Here is a 20,576-nt window from a genome sequence, read left to right as displayed (position 1 = left end):
GTCAAGGTTACTGGGTTAGAGTTTGGTAGTTTCATGTATTTACTTCTAGCTATTCCAATGCATTAATACCTAAAAAGTGTTATCTATGTAGTGTGTAAGAATGTCCACCAGAGTGGACATCTCTCTAGTAGCTACTGCATCTCCCTAATAGCTAGTGAAGATGAAATTTTTTTCATGTATTTCTTAGCCATTTGTATTTCCTCTTCAGAGAAATGTCTTTTAATATCTTTTGCCCATATTATAATTGGGCTCTTTGTACTGTTGTCGTTGAGTTGTAGGATTTCTTTATATATGCAAGATATCATCTTTATTAGGTACATGGTTTCCAAATACTTTCTCCCATTGTGTTGGCTGCCTCTTTACCTTTTTGACAAATTCCTTTGAGGTACAGAAGCTTTTGATTTTGAGGAGTTCCCATTTATCTATTTTTTCTTTCATTGCTTGTACTTTGGATGTAAGGTCCAAGAAGCGACCTCCTAATACTAGGTCTTGAAGATGTTTCCCTACATTATCTTCTAGGAGTTTTACAGTACTATCTCTTCTATTGAGGTCTTTAATCCACTTGGAGTTAATTTTTGTGTAGGGTGTGAGGTAGGGGTCATCTTTCATTCTTTTGGATATGGATATCCAGTTCTTCCAGCCCCATTTGTTGAACAGACTGTTATGTCCCAGTTCAATGGATTTGGGGGCTTTATTGAAAATCGGTTGACTGTAGATCTGGGGTTCTAATTCCAAATTCTCAATTTTATTCCTTTGATCAGTATGTCTATTTCTGTGCCAATACCATGCTGTATTGACTACTCTTGCTTTATAGTAAGCTTCAAAGTCTGGCAGGGCAAGTCTTCCCACTTAGTTTCTCTTTTTTAGAATGTTTTTAACAATTCAAGGCAACTTTCCCTTCCAAATAAACTTGATAACTAGGTTTTTCAAGTCTGCAAATTAGGTTGTTGGAATTTTGATTGGAATTGCATTGAATATGTAATCAGTTAGGGTAGGATTGACATCTTAACAATGTTGAGCCTTCCTATCCATGAACACAGAGTATCTTTCCATCTCTTAGGTTCCCTTTTATTTCTTTTAGTAAAGTTATGTAGTTTTCTTTGTATAGGTCTTTTACATCCTTGGTTAAGTTTATTCCTAGGTACTGGATTTTTTTAGTTGCTATTGAGAATGGAATCTTTTTCTTGAGTGTGTCTTCAGTTAGATAATTTCTAGTGTATAGGAACATAACTGACTTATGTGCATTAATCTTGTATCCCACCACTTTGCTGTATTTATTAGTTCAAGTACTTGTGTCATCGATTTCTCAGCATTTTCCAAATATAAGATCATATCTCAAATAATGAGTTTTACTTCTTCCTTTCCAATTTGGATGCCTTTTATTTCTTTGTCTTGCCAGATTGCTCTGGCTAGCACTTCAGCACAATGTTGAATAATAGTCATGACAACGAGCATCCATGTCTCATTTCTATCTTAGAGGGAATGCTTTCAGTCTCTCACAGTTGAGTACTATGCTGGCTGTGGGTTTTTCATATATGCCCTTTATCATATTGAGGAAGTTTCCTTCAATTCCTTAATTTTGAATTTTTTCTTTTTATTAAAAAAGGATGCTGAGTTTTGTTAAATGCTTTTTCAGGATCTATTGAGATGATCATTTGATTTTTCCCTTTTAATTTGTTAAGTGTTGTATTACATTGATTGATTTTCTTATGTTGAACCACCCTTGCATGCCTGGAATAAACCTCACTTGGTCATGGTGTATGATTTTTTTAATGTATCTTTGGATTCGATTTGCAAGTATTTTGTTGAGAACTTCTGCATCTATATTCATGAGTGAGATTGGCCTGTAGTTTTCCTTTATTGTAGCATCTTTACCTGGTTTTGGTATTAGAGTGGTGTTGACTTCATAAAAAGACTTAGGTAGTGTTTCAGTTTTTTAAAGAGTTTAAATAGGATTGGTGTCAATTCTTTTTGGAAAGTTTGATAGAATTCCACTGTGAAGGCATCTGGCCCTGGGATTTTATTTGTAGGAAGTTTTCTGATGACTGATTGGATCTCTTCGCTTGTAATTGGTTTGTTGAGGGCTTTGTCTTCTGTTTCTTCTCTGTTCAGTATGGGTTGTCCATGTGTTTCCCAGAAAGTATCCATTTCCTCTAAATTATCTAGTTAGTTGTTGTACAGTTGTTCATGATATCTGTTCTAGTTTGCTAATGCTGTGGAATGCAAAACACTAGAGACGGATTGGCTTTTATAGAAAGGGGGTTTATTTGGCTACACAGTTACAGTCTTAAGACCATAAAGTGTCCAAGGTAACACATCAGCAATTGGGTACCTTCACTGGAGGATGGCCAATAGCATCCGGAAAACCTCTGTTAGCTGGGAAGGCATGTGGCTGGTGTCTGCTCCACTGATCAAGGCCCACCCTGAATGGGTGGGGCCAAGCCTCCATGGAAATATCCCATCAGTTATCATCTACAGTTGGGTGGGGTGCATCTCCATGCAAACAACCTAATCCAAACATTCCAACTTAATCCCCACTATTATGTCTGCCCCACAAGATTGCATCAAAGAATATGGCTTTTTCTGGGGGACATAATACATTCAAACCAGCACAGTATCCTCTTATGATTTTTTAAATTTCTTCGGGATCTGCAGTAGTGTCACCCCTGTCATTTCTTATTTTGTTTATTTGAGTCTTCTCTCTTTTTGACATAGTTAAGGGTTTGTCAATCTTGTTGATAGTCTCAAAGAACCAACTTTTGGATTTATTTATTCTCTCTATTGTTTTGTTCTCCATGTATTTTTTTCTGCTTTAATCTTTGTTATTTCTTTTCTTCTTCTTGCTCTAGGGTTAGTTTGCTGATCCTTTTCTAGCTTCTTAAGTTGTTCCATTAGTTCTTTGATTTTAGCTTTTTCTTCCTTTTTAATGTAGGCCTTTAGAGCTATAAATTTCCCCCTCAGCACAGCCTTCGCTGTATTCTATAACTTTTGATATGTTGTGTTCTTGTTTTCATTCGTCTCTAGATATTTAGCAGTTTCTCTTGCTATTTCTTCTTTGGCCCACTGATTGTTTTGGAGTGTGTTTTTAATCTCCAGGTATTTGTGAATGTTCTAGATCTTTGATGGTTATTGACTTCTATTTGCATTCAATTGTGATCAGAGAATGTGTTTTGAATAATTTCAACCTTTTTAAATTTATTGAGGCTTGTTTTATGCCCCAGCATATGATCTATCCTGGAGAAAGTTCCATAAGCATTAGAGAAGAATGTATATCCTGGTAATTTGGGATGTAATGCTCTGTATATGCCTGTTAAGTCCAGTCCTTTTATCACATTGTTTAGGTTCTCAGTTTCCTTATTGGTTCTCTATCTGGTTGATCTATCTATAGGAGAGAGTGTTGTATTGACGTCTCCCACAATTATTGTGGAAACATCTATTGCTTCTTTCAGTTTTGCCAATGTTTGTCTCATGTACTTTGAAACAACTTGATTGGGTGCATAAACATTTCTGATTGTTATTTCTTCTTGTTGAATTGTCCCTTTTATTATCTTTGTCTCTTATGACATCCTTGCATTTAGATTCTATTTTATCTGAAATTAGTATTGCTACCCCTGCTTTCTTTTGGTTGTAGCTTGCATGGAATATTTTTGTCCATCCTTTCACTTTCAATCTCTTGATGTCTCTGGGTCTAAGGTGAGTCTTGTAAATGACATATTGATGGTTCATATTTTTTAATCCATTCTGCCAATCTATGTATTTTAATTGGAGAGTCTGATCCACTCACATTCAGAATTTTTACTCTGAAGTGTGTTCTTGACTCAGCCGTCTTATCCTTAGGTGTTTTTTTTTTTAATTTATTTTTATTTTTATTTTTATTTTTTTTTTACATGCAGTTTTGTTGAGCTATATACACATTCCATACAATCACCCATGGTGTACAATCACCTTTTCACAGTACCATCCTATAGCTGTGCATTCATCACCCCAATCCACCTTTGAACATTTTCCCTACACCAGAAAGAATCAGAATCAGTATAAAAAAGAACACCCAAATCACCCCTCCCCCATCCCATCCCACTCCTTACCCAGGTTTTGTCCCCATTTTTCTACTCATCCATTCATACACTGCACAAAGGGAGTATGATCCACAGGGTCTTCACAATCGCACTGTCACCCCTTGTAAGCTACATTGTTTTACAGTCATCTTCAAGAGTCAAGGCTACCAGGTTGGAGTTTTAGCCTCAGGTATTTACTTCTAGCTATTCCAATATATCAAAACCCAAAAAGTGTTATCTATAAAGTGCACAAGAATGTCCACCAGAGTGACCTCTCGACTCCACCCAAAATCTCTCAGCCACTGAAGCTCCACTTTGCATCCCCCTTTTGGTCAAGAAGATGCTCTCAATCCCACAATGCCAGGTCTGGGTTCATCCCTGGGAGTCATATCCTATGTTGCCAGGGAGATCCACACCCCTGGGAGTCAGGTCCCACATCGGGAGGAGGGCAGCGAGATCACCCGCCAAGGTGACTTAGAGAGAGAGGGCCACATCTGAGCAACAAAGAGGCATTCAGGGGGAGACTCTTAGGCACAATTATAAGCAGGGTTAGCCTCTCCTTGCAGCAACCAGCTTCACAGGGGCCAGCCCCAAGACAGAGGACTCAGCATATCAACCCATCAGTCCACAGTGTTCGTGAGAGCACCAGCAATGATCCAGGTGAGGAAGTCCAACACCTCTGCATCCTTCTCCAGGTCTTAAGGGGGACCCAAATATATATTTCTATTCTCCACCCAAATCACTTTAGGATGTATTGCTATTTCATTCTAACCTATACAGACTCTTATAAATTCTTCATGTTCTTCTAGTGTCTTTTTCATGTCCTGAGCCATGATACTGACATTTGTTTGTACTTCTTTGATTAATTGCTCCAAGTTCTGTGTCTCCTCTGGCTTTTAAATTTGGACATTTGATTTATCCATAGCTCACTTCCTGTTCAAAGTTCCATGTAATTTTAGTGTTTGAACAAACTGACTGTATAAGTTATATTGTTTAGAAATTAGAGATCTACACTAAAAAACATCTCTTCCCTTGGTCTCACATGGAAGTTGAATTTTTAACACACAGTCGGTTTCAACTTTTACCTTTTGGCCCAATTTGTTCTAGTCTTAACCAGATCTGTTTTATTCATATCTCTAATTGAGGTCTGGGATCTATTTCAGTATCCTTAGGTTTTTATTTATCAGATGTATTTTTCCCCCTTCTCCTCACTTCCTTTAAGGTACTCTTACTAAAACACTTCAGTTCTGTGCCCTTCTCCTGACCTCTCTCTCCTTTCTTTTTTTCTTAGCCAGTAGAGCTCCCTTTGGTATTTCTTGTAGGGCAGTTCTGTTGTTAACAAATTCTCTCAGCATTTGTTTGTCTGTGAAAATTCTAAGCTCTGCCTCAATTTTGAAGCAGAGCTTTGCTGGATAAAGAATTCTTAGTTGGAAATTTTTCTCTTTCAGAATTTTAAGTATGTCATACCACTGCCTTCTTGCCTCCATAGTGCCTGCTGAATAGTCAGTACGTAGTCTTTTGTTGTTTCCCTTGTATGTGGTGAATCGCTCTCTCTTGCTGCTTTCAGAACTTTCTTCTCTTCAGCATTTGACAGTCTGTTCAGAATATGTCTTGGAGTGGGTTTATTTGGATTTCTTCTATTTGGTGTTCATTGGGCATCTTTGATTTGCACATTTATGTCATTTAGAAGGGTTGGGTGGCTTACTCCAACAATTTCTTCAAATACTCTTCCTAGCCCTTTACCCTTCTCTTCCATTTCTGGAACACCAGTGATTCTCATATTGGTGCACTTCATGTTGTCCATCATTTCCCTGAGATCAATTTCAAATTTTTTTATTTTTTCACCATTTGATCTTTTGTGCTTTCACTTTCTATCATGCTATCCTTGAGTTTGCTAATTTGTTCCTCTACCTCTTGAAATCTGGTGTTGTGTATCTCAAAATCTTTTTAAATTTGATCAACAGTATCTTTTATTTCCATAAGATCTATTTATTTACTCTTGTAAATTCTTCATGTTCTTCTGGTGTCTTTTTCATGTCCTTCATATCCTGAGCCATGATATTGACATTTGTTTGTACTTCTTTGATTAATTGCTCCAAGTTCTGTGTCTCCTCTGGCTTTTAAATTTGGACATTTGGTTTATCCATATCTTCTGGTTTCTTCATAAGGTTTATAATTTTCTGTTGTTTTTGGCCTCTTGGCATTTGCTTATCTTGATAGGGTTCTTTTAGGATATGCAGGCTTATTTGAATTATTTATCTGTAATTTGACAGAGCTACAGCTTTGTGTCATGCACTTTCCCTGACCTACCAGAAGATGGTGCTCCTGAGCCACCTCTTACCCTCAAGCCAGTTCTCCCCAGCTTCGTCCATGCACTGAGTGGAGGTCCAAGCTATGTGGAGGTCAAATCAGTGCACCAATTTCCCATGTACATTGGGGACCACCATCCCTCTGGCTGGGGGCTTGCCCTATGCAGTTGGCAGGAAGTCCACTCCAGGTTACAGTGGTCCCAGCTGTTCTGTGGCTGTGGATAGAATACTCTGGGGCTGCAGAACTGTGTTTTTCATCTTCCAGCTCAAATGTCCTACTGTCCCTGTCTTCCAGGTGCCTAGGAGTCCCTGCAATTGGGGGAGGGCTCCTGGCACTTCTGTGGAGCACCCCTACCTCTAGGCTATGCAAAACATGGGTTTCTGTGGAGAAAGAGTGAACACCATCGCAAGCTCACTGAATCCTGAATTCCTTCAAGGGAGATTTCAGCTGTGGGGCTGTGAAGGTTTTTCTCCTAGCCAGCTAAAAATATGGCTGCATTGGACATGGAAAGCTACTCTCTTCCATGATTGTCTGCCTGCTCCAAAGGCTAGTCCCTGACATGGGGGCTCTTGGCAGTGGGTCTGGGAAGGGTTATCACCCAAGCCAAGTGCTGAGGAGGGTTCCTGGGGTGTGGAAAGCTGCTCCCCACCCCCATCCATCAGTCAGCTCCAGCTGCCCATTCCCTGGCAGATTTCCAGGCTGAATAGTCACCCGTCTCTAAATGCACCCTCTCAGTTTCTCCAAGTACACACTCACTACGGGTATAGAAGTTCCTGCCCAGCTGGTGGAGCCCTGGAACTGCTGTTCTGGAACACTTTCTGCCATTTATTTAGTGTTTTTCATGGAGAAAAATTTTTCTCTGTCTCTCCTAATCCTCCACATTGGATCCCCATTTCCTTTTTTTTAATGTAAGTATTTAGAGCTATAAATTTTCCTCTCAGTACTACATTTGCTGCATACCATAAATTTTGGTAGGTTTTGTTTTCATTTTTATTTGCTTCTTGATATTTCCTACAGTTCCTTATTGTTTCTTCTTGAATCGTGTGATTAGGAGCACATTGCTTAATTTTTACATATGTATGAATTTTCAGTTCTCTGTTGATTTCTGGTGTCATTCTGGTGGTCAGAGAAAATACATTGTATGATTTCAATATTTTTTTAAATTTACTGAGGCTTATTTTGTGACCTAACATAGCATAGAGTCTATCCTGGAGAATGGTCCTTGTGCACCACAGAAAAATATGTATTTTGTTGCTGTTCTATATAGCAACATGAAGTGTTCTATACATGTATGTCGTATCTAGTTGGTTTCGAGTATTGTTCAAGTCTTCTATTTCCTTGATATTCTGCCTATACATTCTATCCTTTATTGAAAGTGGTGGTTGAAGTCTCCTACTATTAATGTAGATGTGTCTGTTTCTTCCTTCAAATCTGTCAATATTTACTTCATATATTTTGGGAATCTGCTGTTAGGTGCATGGTTTCAAATGGGAAGTAATCACGTAAACTTATTGGGTCTCTGTTGTACATGACACATTGCTTCTCACTTGCAGCTTGTAGGTTTATCTTTGTCTTTGGCATTTGACAGTTTGAATATAATATGTCTCAGCATGATTCTCTTTGAGTTTAAATTTTTTGGGAGTTCAGTGGTATTCTTGAATGTGTATATTCATGCCTTTTGTTAAATCTGATACATTTTCTGACATTATTCCTTTGAATATTCCTTCTGCCCCTTTTCTCTCTCTCCTCCTCCTGGGACTTCCATAATGCATATGTTGGTATGCTTGATGGTGTCCTAAAGGTCTCTTTGGCTCTGTTTTCTTTTCTTCAGTCTTTTTTTTTCAAGCAGTTTAATTTGCACACCAAACAATCCATTCCAAGTATACAGTCAGGGTCCCTTGGTATAATCAAAGAGTTGTGCGTTCATCCACAGAGTTAACTTGAGAAAATTTTCATTGCTCAAAAAAGAAAAATCCCATATCCTATTTACCCCCCTATTATTGATACTTATCATTGGCGTGGTACCTTTGTAACATTTAATGGAAGAATATTACAATATTACTTGTATCTATAGTCCATAGTTTGCATTAGTTGTATATTTTCTCATATGCCAACCTATTATTATTTTTTAATCTGAAACTGGTCTTATACCCTGAACTTCTCTTTTATAGTGCAATTTTATTGAGATATATTTACATGATATACATTCCTTCAGATTTTACAATCAGTTCATAGTTGTGCATTGATCACCACAATCAATCTTTGAACTTTCATTCCTCCAAAAAATAAAATAAAAATTAGAATAAAAAAGAACATCCAAAACATTCCATTTCCCTCCTCCTTCCATTGTTCATTTCCTTTTTTTACATTCATTGTTTTTTTAACTTTACCAAAAAATTTAATAAACAAACAATGAAAGAAAATTCAACAAAACCCAAAGAAAGGAATAAGAAAAACAACCTAAAATAACTACATTGCTTCCAACATGTTCCTACCCTACCCCAAGAAAATAAACAGACTATAATGTAACAAAGGAATAAGAAAATTGACCTAGAACAACTACATTTTTGCAAACTTGTTCCTACCATACCCCCCAGAAATTAACAAACCATAGTTGTTCCTGAGCATTCCTATAACATTAAGTTTACCCCCCATAATTTTATCTGTTCTTATTAGGTTATCATTCCCCCTTCACTATTTGCTGTCTATCTCTAGGTCCCCTACATTCTACAATATAAACCATTTATTTTACATTTTTCACAGTGTTCACATTAGTGGTAACATACAAAATTTCTCTTTTTGTGCCTGGCTTATTTTGCTTAGCATTATGTCTTCAAGGTTCATTCATGTTGTCATACGTTTCATGACACCATTCCTTCTTACTGCTGCATAGTATTCTATAGTGTGTGTATACCACATTTTGTTTATCCACTCATCTGTTGAAGGACATTTGGGTTGTTTTCATCTCTTGGCAATTGTGAATATTGCTGCTATGAACATTGGCGTGCAGATAGCTTTTCCTGTCGCTGCTTTCAGATCTTCTGGGTATATACTGAAAAGTAGGATTGCTGGATCGAAGGGTAACTCTATATCTAGTTTTCTAAGGAACTGCCAGACTGACCTCCAGAGTGGCTGAACCATTATACAGTCCCACCAACAATGAATAAGAGTTCCAATTTTTCCACATCCTCTCCAGTATTTGTAGTTTCCTGTTTGTTTAATGGCAGCCAGTCTAATTGTTGTGAGATGATATCTCATTGTGGTCTTAATTTGCATCTCCTTAATAACCAGTGAAGCTCAACATTTTTTCATGTGTTTTTTGGCCATTTGTTTTTTTGTCTTCAAAGAACTGTCTTTTCATATCTTCTGCCCATTTTATATTTGGGCTGTCTATATTATTGGTGAATTGTAGGATTTCTTTATATATGCAAGATATCAGTTTTTTGTCAGATACATGGTTTCCAAATATTTTTTCCCATTGAGTTGGCTGCCTCTTCACCTTTTTGACAAATTCCTTTGAGGTACAGAAACTTCTAAGTTTGAGGAGTTCCCATGTATCTATTTTTTCTTTCATTCCATGTGCTTTGAGTGTAAGGTCTAAGAAGCAACCTCCTAATACTAGGTCTTGGAGATGTTTCCCTATATTATCCTCTAGGAGTTTTATCATACCATCTGCAATGTTGAGGTCGTTGATACACTTTGAGTTAATTTTTTTGTGTAGGGTCTGAGGTAGGGGTCCTCTTTCATTCTTTTGGGTATAGATATCCAGTTCTCCCAGCCCCATTTGTTGAAGAGACTATTCTGTCCCAGGTCAGTGGATTTGGGGAACTTATCAGAAATTTGTCAACCACAGATCTGGGGGTCTAGTCCCAAATTCTCAATAGTAATCTATTTGTTTAGTGATTTTTCCCCCAAAGTATTTTTGTGCAGACTGTATTCCTTTTTGTATGTTTTCACTGAAGTCTCTATTCTTTTAGCTGGTATTCAAATGTTACAATAGAGGTTCCTTGAATTACAAGAGATAAAACATGCCAAACAATCCCAAAATGGGGATTCATTCATGTAAGCAAGTAATTTTGGTAATGTCTAACATGAACATAGATAGAATTATTTATAATTTACAAATTAAAATTTAAATTTAATTATAATAAGGTAATAGCAATATTAGTTTCTTACTGTGCTATAACAAATTACCTACAAATTTAGCAGCTTAAAACACAAATTTTATTCTGTTATGATTATAGAGCTCAGAATGCTAAAATAAAGATGCTGGCAGGGCTGCATTCTTTCTGAGGGCTTCAGGGCACAGTCTGTTTCCTTGCCTTTTTCAGCTTCTAGATGCAGCCTGCACTCCTTGTCTCAGGGCTTTTCCTTTCATAGCTCCAACCTTGCGCTACCTTTGTTACAACACATTTTGTTTCCTGTGCTTTGGGTGTAAGATCTAGGAAGTGACCTCCTAATACAAGGTTTTGAAGATGTTTCCCTACATTATTGTCTAGGAGTTTTATGGTACTGTCTCTTACATTGAGGTCTTTAATCCATTTTTAGTTCATTTTTGTGTAGGGTGTGAGGTAGGGGTCCACTTTCATCTTTGGATATCCAATGCTCCCATCTCCATTTGTTGAATAGACTGTTATGTCCCAGTCCAGTGGTTTTTGGGGTCTTAATCAAAGATCAGTTGACCATGGATCTAGGGGTCTGTCTCCAAATTCTCAATTCAATTCCATTGATCGATATGTCTATCTTTATGTCAGTACCATGCTATTTTGACTACTGTGGCTATATAATAAGCTTCAAAGTCAGGGAGTGTAAGTCCTCCCACTTCATTTTTCTTTTTTAGAATGTTTTTAGCAATTTGAGGCATCTTCTCCTTCTACGTAAATTTATAACTAGCTTTTCCAAGTCTGCAAAGTAGGATGTTGGTATTTTGATAGGAGTTGCAATGAATCTGTAGATGAGTTTGGGTAGAATTGACATCTTAATGACATTTAGCCTTCCAATCCATGAACAAGAAATATTTTTCTGTCTTTTTAGGTCCCCTTCTATTTCTTTTAGTAAAGTTATGTAGTTATCTATGTGTAGGTCTTTTACATCTTTGGTTAAATTTATTCCTAGGTACTTGATTTTTTAGTTGCTATTGAGAATGACATCTTTTTCTTGAGTGTCTCTTCAGTTGGGTCATTTCTAGTGTATAGGAACATTATTGACTTATGTGCGTTAATCTTGTATCCTGCTACTTTGCTAAATTTGTTTATAAGCTCAAGTAGCTGTGTTGTCAATTTCTCAGGGTTTTCCAGATATAAGAGCATATCATCTGCAAATAGAGTTTTACTTCTTCCTTTCCAATTTGGATGCCTTTTATTTCTTTGTCTTGTTGGATTTCTCTGGCTAGCACTTCTAGCATAATGTTGAATAACAATGGTGACAGCGGGCATCCTTATCTCATTCCTGCTCTTAGAGGGAAGGCTTTCAGTCTCTTGCCATTGAGTACTGTGCTGGCTGTGGGTTTTTCATATATGCCCTTTATCATATTGAGAAAGTTTCCATCCATTCCTACCTTTTGAAGTGTTTTTATCAAAAAAGGATGCTGGATTTTGTCGAATGCTTTTTCAGCATCTATTGAGATAATCATTTAATTTTTCCCTTTGGTTCATTAACGTGTTGTATTACATTGATTGATTTTCTTATATTGAACCATCCTTGCATGCCTGGAATGAACCCCACTTGGTCATGGTGTATCATTTTTTTAAATATGTCTTTGGATTTGATTTGTAAGTATTTTGTTGAGAATTTTTGCATCTATATTTATAAGGGAGATTGGCCTGTAGTTTTCCTTTCTTGTAGCATGTTTACCTGTTTTTGGTGTTAGAGTGATGTTAGTTTCATAAAATGAGTTAGATAGTATTCCATTTTCTTCAATGTTTTGAAGGAGTTTAAGTAAGACTGGTGTTGGTTCTTTTTGGAAAGTTTGGTAGAATTTCCCTTTGAAGCCATCTGGGCTTGGACATTTATTTGTGGGAAGTTTTTGATGACTGATTGGATCTTTTTGCTTGTGATTGGTTGGTTGAGGTCTTCTGTTTCTTCTCTGGTCAGTCTGGGTTTTTCATGTGTTTCCAGGAAATTGTCCATTTCCTCTACATTATCTAGTTTGTTGTCATACAGTTGTTCATCGTATCCTCTTAATAGTTTTTTTAAATTTCTTTGGGATCTGCAGTAATGTTGCCTTTCTCATTTATTATTTTGTTTATTTGGGCCTTCTCTCTTTTTGATTTTGTCAGTCTAGCTAGGGGCTTGCCAATCTTGTTTATCTTCTCAGAGAACCAACTTTTGGATTTATTTATTCTCTCTCTTGTTTTTTTTGTGCTCAATGTCATTTATTTCTGCTTTAATCCTTGTTATTTCTTTTCTTCTACCTGGTTTAGGATTAGTTCTCTGTTCATTTTCTAGCTTCTTCTGTTGTTCCATTAGTTCTTTGATTTTATCTCTTTCTTCCTTTTTAATGTATGCATTTAGAGCTATAAATTCCCCCCTCAATACCGCTTTTGCTGCCTCCCATAAGTTTTAATAGGTTGTGTTCTCATTTTCATTCATCTCTATATATTTACCAGTTTCTCTTACTATTTGTTCTTTAACCCACTGGTTGTTTAGGAGTGTGTTTATCCTCCAGGTATTTGTGAATTTTCTAAGTCTCTGATTATTATTGACTTCTAATTGTATTCCATGTGATCAGAGAATGTGCTTTGAATAATTTCCATCTTTCTAAATTTATTGAGGTTTGTTTTATGGCCCAGCATATGATCTATTCTGGAGAAAGTTCCATGAGCACTAAAGAAGTATGTGTATCCTGGTGATTTGGGATGTACTATTCCTTATATGTCTATTAATTCAAATTCATTCATCAGATTGTTTAGGTTTTCAGTTTCCTTATTGATCCTCTGTCTGGTTGATTTATCTACTGGAGAGACTGATGTATTGAAGTCTCCCACAGTTATTGTAGAAACATCTAGTGCTTCCTTCAGTTTTGCCAATGTTTGTCTCATGTATTTTGGCGTACCTTGATTGGGTACGTAGACATTTCTGATTGTTATTTCTTCTTGTTGAATTGTCCCTTTTATTAATATATAGTTACTTTCCTTGTCATTATAACATCCTTGCATTTGAAGTAAATTTTATCTGAGATTAGTATTGCTACTCCTGCTTTCTTTTGGCTGTAGCTTGAATGGAATATTTTTTCCATCCTTTCACTTTCGATTTCTTTGTGTCCCTGTATCTTGAATGAATCTCTTGTAAGCAGCATATTGATGATTCATATTTTGAAATCCATTCTGCCAATCTATATCTTTTAATTGGGGAGTCTAATACATTCACATTCAATGTTATTACTATGAATGCATTTCTTGAATCAGCCATCCTATCCTTTGGTTTATGTTTGTCAGATATATTTTTTCCCATCTCTCTCTTTATTTCCTTTGACATACCCTTACTAAATCTCTTTAGTTCTAAACCCTTCTCTATACTGCTCCTTTCTTTGTTTCTCTGCCAGTAGGCCTCCGTTTAGTATCTCAAGTAGGGCAGGTCTCTTGTTAGTCAATTCTCTCAGTATTTGTTTGTAAATATTTTAAGCTCTCCCTCAAATTTGAAGGAGAGCTTTGTTGGATAAAGAATTCTTGGTTGGCAATTTTTCTCTTTGAGAATTTTAAATATGTCATACCACTGCCTTCTTGCCTTCATGGTGGCCACTGAGTAGTCAACACTTAGTCTTATGTTGTTTCCTTGTATGTGGTGAATTGCTTCTCTTGCTGTTTTCCGAACTTATTCCTTCTCTTCAGCACTTGACAGTCTGTTCAGACTGTGTCTCGGAGTGGGTTTATTTAGATTTATTCTGTTTGGAGTTTTTTGTGCATTGATGATTTGCGTGTTTATGTTTTTCAGAAGGGTTGGGAGGTTTTCCCCAAGAATTTCTTTGAATACTCTTCCTTTACCCTTCTCTTTCCCTTCTGGAACACCAGTGATTCCTATATTTATGCACTTTATGTTGTCCATCATTTCCCAGAGATCTATTTTGATTTTTTCAGTTCTTTTCTCTATTCTTTCATTTGTACTTTCACTTTCTATTCTTCACTCTTCCAGTTTGCTCATTCTTTTCTCAGCTTCCCCTCATCTAGTACTGTGTGTATCCAGAATCTTTTTAATTTGATCAGCAGTTTCTTTTATTTCCGTAAGATCGTCTACTTTTTTAATTTACTCATGCAAATTCTTCCTTATGCTCTTCTAGGGTTGTCTTCATGTCCTTTATATCATGTGCCATGATGATGTTGTTTGTGATTACTTCTTTGATTAATTGCTCCAAGTACTATCTCTCCTCTGATTTTTTGATTTGGGTGTTGGGGTTTGGGTTATCCGTATCTTCTTGTTTCTAAATATGCTTTAAAATTTCCTCTTGTTTTTGGCCTCTTGGCATTTGCTTATCTTGATAGGGTTCTTTTAGAATATGCAGGCTTATTTGAACAATTATCTGTAATTTGTCAGAGCTACAGCTTTGTGGAGTGCACTTTCTCCAACTTACCAGCAGATGGTGCCACCAAGCCACCTATCCTCAAGCCATTTCTCCCCAGCTTTGTCTGTGCAGTGAGTGGGGGTACAAATCTTGTGGGGGTCCAAACAGAGCCCCTAATTTCTGTGTATTTGGTGCAGCCAGCCCTGAAGGTGGGGGGTCTGCCATGTGCAGTTAGGAAGGGAAGGCGGCTTTAAAATTCAAATCTCCTACTTGTTCATGGAAGACTTAAAACTGTTGCATGAGCCCAGCCCTTCGGCTCAGACTACCCACAGTCTCTACTGTGGGCCCACAAGTCCCAGGGACTGATGTAGGGCCCTTGGGATTTTTGCACGGGACCCCATGCCCTCCGCAGGCCTCCATGGAGAGAAGACTGCACAATGTTGCAGGTGAGTGAACTCCCCTAGGGATACTTGCAGCCGTGGCGCAACACGGGGGTGTTCCCAGCCTGCTGAAAAGATGGCTGTATGGGGTTTGTAATTTCCCACTTCCATGGACCTCCACCTTCCTAGCTCCAGGACAGTTAGCTGCAGGTGTGCAAATGGCTGTCATCCACACCAGATACTGAGGTGGGTGTCCGGGGCGTGGAAGGTACTCCCCACCATGCTCAACTGTGTGGCTCTTGTTGCCGGATCCACATCTGCTTTTGGGGTTTTTAAACCAATCTATTTCCAAATTCTGACCCTTGGTGTTCTAGTTTGCTAATGCTGCCAGAATGCAAAACACCAGAGATGGATCGGCTTTTATAAAAGGGGGTTTATTTGGTTACACAGTTACAGTCTTAAGGGCATCAAGTGTCCAAGGGAGCACATCAGCAGTCAGGTACCTCACTAGAAGATGGCCAATGGTGTCTGGAAAACATCTGTTAGCTGGGAAGGCTGTGGCTGGCGTCTGCTCCAAAGTTCTGGTTTCAAAATGGCTTTCTCCCAGGACGTTCCTCTCTAGGCTGCAGTTCCTCAAAAATGTCACTTTTAGTTGCACTTGGGATATTGGTCCTCTCTCAGCTTCTCCAGAGCAAGTCTGCTTTCAGTGGACGTCCTCAAACTGTCTCTCATCTGCAGCTCCTGTGTTTTCTTCAAAGTGTCCTTCTTGGCTGTAGCTCCTCTTCAAAATGTCACTCACAGCTGCACTGAGTTCCTTCTATTATGTCAGCTCATTTATGTGGCTCCAGTGACTCAACTTAGATCCACCCTGAAAGGGTGGAGCAACACCTCCATGGAAATTATCCAATCAGAGTCATCACCCACAGCTGGGTACAGCACCAAAGAAACACTCAAATCTAATCAACACTGATAACGTCTGCCCACACAAGGTTACATCAAAGATAATGGCATTTGGGGGACACAATACATTCAAGCTGGCACACTTGGTTTCTCCCAACCACAGCATGGCTGCTGTTTCCCCAGCACCCTCACTCAGTTTTTTTCTGAGTGCAGCCTCTCAGTTTCACCAGGTGCATAGTCCCTGTGGACTTAGCTGACCTTGTCCAGCTGGTGCAATGCTGAAACTGGTATTCTGGATCACTTTCTGTTTTTTATCTAGTGTTTTTCACTGAGAAATATTTTGCTTTGTCTCTCCTAACCCTCTCCCAACCTATTATTAAGACCTTATTATAGTGACATATGTTTGTTCCAGTTCATGGAAGAGCATTGTTTTATTTGTGCTGTTAAAAAGATTTATCATCCATGACAGTGTTCACTATGTTATACAGTCCCATGTTTTATCCTCTGGCTTTCTTTTTAGTGACATACGTGACCCTAAATTTCCTCTTTCAACCACAATCACACCCATAACTCAGTGCTATTAATTAGCCACAGTAATGTGCTACCACCACCAATATCCATTTCTGAACATGTACTGTCAATCTGATTAAAACTTCTGTACAAATTAGGCATCAGATCCCCATTCTCTACTCTCATTCTATCTCCTTATAACCTATGCTCTAGATTTTAACTCCATGAGTTTGCTCATTGTATTAGATCAAATCAGTGTGGTCATACGATATTTGTCCTTTGTGTCTGACTTATTTCACTCGACATAATGTCCTCAAAGCTCATCCATATTGTCCCATGCATGAGGACTTCATTCCTTCTTACAGCTCAATAATATTCTGCCATATGTATATTTGTTTGTTCATTCATCATTTCATGGACACTTGGGTTGTTTTCATCTTTTGGCAATTGTGAATAAAGCTGCTATGAACATTAGTGTGCAGGTGTCTTTTAGCAATTGTGAATTAATGCCACTGTGAACATTGGTGTCCAGATGTCTGTTTGTGTTCCTGTTTTATTTCATCTGTGTATATTACCTAGATGTAGGATTGCTGATCATAAGGCAGTTCTATACCTAGCGTCCTAAGGAACAACTGTCTTCTGCAGTGGCTGTACCATTTTACATTCCCACCACAATCTCTCCAACACTTGTAGTTTTGTCTTTTTAGTAGTGGCCATTCTAGTAGGTGTGAAATGATATCTCATTGTCCTTTTCATTTGCATTTCCCTAATAGCTAGTGATGTTGAACATCTTTTCAATGTGATTTTTAGCCATTTGTATTTCTTCTTTGGAAAAATGTCTATTCAAGTGTTTTTAATTGGGTGATTTGTCTTTATTGTTGAGTTGTATGATTTCTTTATATATTCCAGATATGAAGCCCTTATTGGATATGTGGTTTCCAAATATTTTCTCCCATTGAGCAGGCTGCCTTTTCACTTTCTTGACAAAGTCCTTTGAAGCACAAAGGTTTGTAATTTTGAGGAGGTTCCATTTATCTAATTTTTCATTCATTGCATATACTTTGGGTGTAAGGTCTAAGAAACCACTGCCCACCACAAGATCTTGAAGATATTTCCCTACATTTTCTTCTAGGGGTTTTATGGTCCTGGTTCTTATATTTAGGTCTTAGATCCATTTTGAGTTAACTTTTGTATAAGGTGTGAGATAGGGGTCCCCTTTCATTCTTTTGTTTGTTTGTTTGTTTGTCTTTTGTTTTTTAAAAAATGCAATTTTTATTGAGATAAATTCACACACCATATAATCCATCTGAAGAATACTATCAGTGGCTCACAGTATCATCATACAGTTGTGCATTCATCGCCACAATCAATTTTAGAACATTTTCATTACTCCAAAATAAAAAAAAATAAAAAAGAACACCCAAAATATCCCATACTCCTTAACCCCCCTATTATTTATATACATTTTTTTGTCTTTATTTTACTACTTATCTGCTCATACACTGGATCAAGAGAGCGTTAGTCACAAGGTTTTCACAATCACACAGTCCCACAATAAAAGCTATATAGTTATACAGTCATCATCAAGAATCAAGTCTACTGGATTACAGTTCAACAGATTCAGGTATTACCATCTAGCTATTCTAATACACTAGAAACTAAAAAGGAATACCTACATAATGCATAAGAAAAACCTCCAGAATGACCTCTCGACTTTATTTGAAATCTCTTAACTACTGAAACTTTGTTTCATTTCTTTTCCCCCTTTTGGTCAAGAAGGCTTTCTCAATCCCACAATGCCAGGGCCAGGCTCATCCCTGGGAGTCCTGTCCCATGTTGCTAGGGAGACATACCCCTGCAAGTCATGTCCCACATTGAGGGGAAGGGTAGTGAATTTATCTGCAGAACTGGCTTTGTAGATTTTTCTAATGGTTGAACATATAATGCTTGCTGCATAACATCACTGACTAGCAATCTTCCAAGCTAGCTCTTCTTGGGCCTCATCAGTATTTCCTTGCACCCATTTCTTCATGTCTTGTGAGAACATGAATCCTTTTGATTTCTTCATATCGGGTTCAGGCTCAGATTCTCGGATGAACTGCCTCAGGTCACTGACTCTTCCAAATGTCATCTTCCCTGCATATGTCCGCTGATACAGTGATTCGGGATCCAGACTTGCAACATCTACAATTATCATTTCATCAAAATTTTTCAGAATTTTCCCACTTGCTTTTTCCACACTGGACTGGGAAACAGAGCTGTCGGGGCCGCCCGGGTGAGACTCGTCAGGGGGCCCGGCAGAGCCCTGGGCAGACAGGGGAACACTCCCTCCCAGGAAGTCGTCTCCACGAACCGAGTGGATGAGATCATTCAAATATTTATAATAAAGATTGCTGGATAAAAAGCCGAGCAAAAAGACCTTCTCCATGGTGGTCCAGGCCTGATGTAATGGAGTTGTGAAACAGTTAGGGGGTGGCCCACCTTCCCTGCAGATATTGGATTCAATTTCTAATCGGACCACGTCATCAAATCTAAGAGGATGTGTGGCTTGGAGGGAGAAGTATCTGTCATATAAAATCATGGCATCGTTCTGCACCTCCTGTCCATCATACTGGCCCTTTTTGGCAGCAAGCTGAGACTGGAAGTTATCAGCTGCCAACCAGAACTAAGATAGTCACGGCATCCTCTTTTTCCATGTACTCAGAGAAGTAAAAGAGGGCTGACTCACACAAGAGAATGTCAGCCAGGTAAACAGTTCCACTGGTCAGCACATCAATCTGGTATTTACAGAAATGGTGACTTCGCAGAAACTCACTAAAGTGCTCTTGCTCCATTGCACTAAAGACTATGGACTGTGCCAAAACAAAACAGTTGAGATCCACCTGTCCATCTTCTCCACAAATCTTTCCTATGATGTCATTCTCATTGCTTCTGTAATTGGTATTGGCTTAGCAGCATCTGGAGATATATATTTGGTAAACGTATTCACTGCATCTTGTTCTATACTTTTCATTAGTTTTCCTGATAATTCCTTTAGTGGAGAAGAGGAAGTACTTCTACTGGCTACTATAAGTCTGGAGGATTCTTGGTTTTCCATGGAAACTTGATGAGTTCCTGCTCTGGCTGCTTCAAGATGGAAAGAATGGCCATTGTGACATTCCTGGGAAAGCAGCAAGTGATTCTGAGTATTTTTAGTTCTATTGTTCAGGTCAGTTCCTTCTGATTGGGTCATAAGCAACTGTGCTGAGCTAGAATCCTCCAATCATTTGTCAAGAGACTCGGTTACAAAAGATGCTATATTTTCGTGCTTTTTAGATGGGGAGACAGGCTCAGCCAATGAGCTCTGCTTCACGGTATTTAGACTGTGTGCTCTTATTCGGGACCAAGTTGTAGAGTGAAAACTTTCGGCCTCTAGCCAGAATTTAACCAAATGTTCCATTCTACGAAGTTCCATGAATTGAATGAAATAAGGGAGGACAATAGTGTTGTGCAAGACTTGCTCAAGGGTCTTTGAAAGACTTGATTTGGTCTTTTGAGTCTGGTAATCCAGACAAGATCTGCCCAGGTCGCCAAAGTGGGCGGCCTCCATGTGGCTTGGCTGCCTCTTGAGTGATGCCGTCCTGCCCCTCGAGAGGGAGTCCATGTTGGCAGAAATGGCACTGATTGCAATGTGACTTGGTCCTGTGGCCTCCAGCAAGGCATGATTTTTGGTGCTTTTTTGTGGGGAATGTACGGATATTGAGGCTTTAACCGATTTGACATCTGAGGTCTTCTCTTGTTCTTTGTCTTTCCGCCACAAGAAGGACAGGGTGGGGTCCGGGTCAGGGTGGGGGGTGTGGTGGGACTGTCATGGGGAGGGCCCGGCTCCCCTCATTCAGCCACTGGCCTGGACTTCCGGCTTCACAGCGGCCGCCGCACTAGCCC

At 38.5% G+C, this 20,576-nt stretch overlaps 1 protein-coding gene and 1 pseudogene across 1 annotated transcript in view; one reads left to right on the top strand and one right to left on the bottom strand.

Annotated features, from left to right (window-relative positions):
- SYCP2L (synaptonemal complex protein 2 like) overlaps window positions 1–20,576 on the top strand; it is a 132,275-nt gene that overhangs the window by 41,182 nt on the left and 70,517 nt on the right. The window lies entirely within an intron of this gene.
- On the bottom strand, window positions 18,148–20,526 carry LOC119539634 (annotated as a pseudogene).

This window comes from Choloepus didactylus, chromosome 7 (assembly GCF_015220235.1).
Source record: "Choloepus didactylus isolate mChoDid1 chromosome 7, mChoDid1.pri, whole genome shotgun sequence".
Taxonomy (NCBI): Eukaryota; Metazoa; Chordata; class Mammalia; order Pilosa; family Megalonychidae; genus Choloepus; species Choloepus didactylus.
Note: the sequence above shows the minus strand (reverse complement) of the source record. Positions and strands in the feature narration are given on the sequence as shown.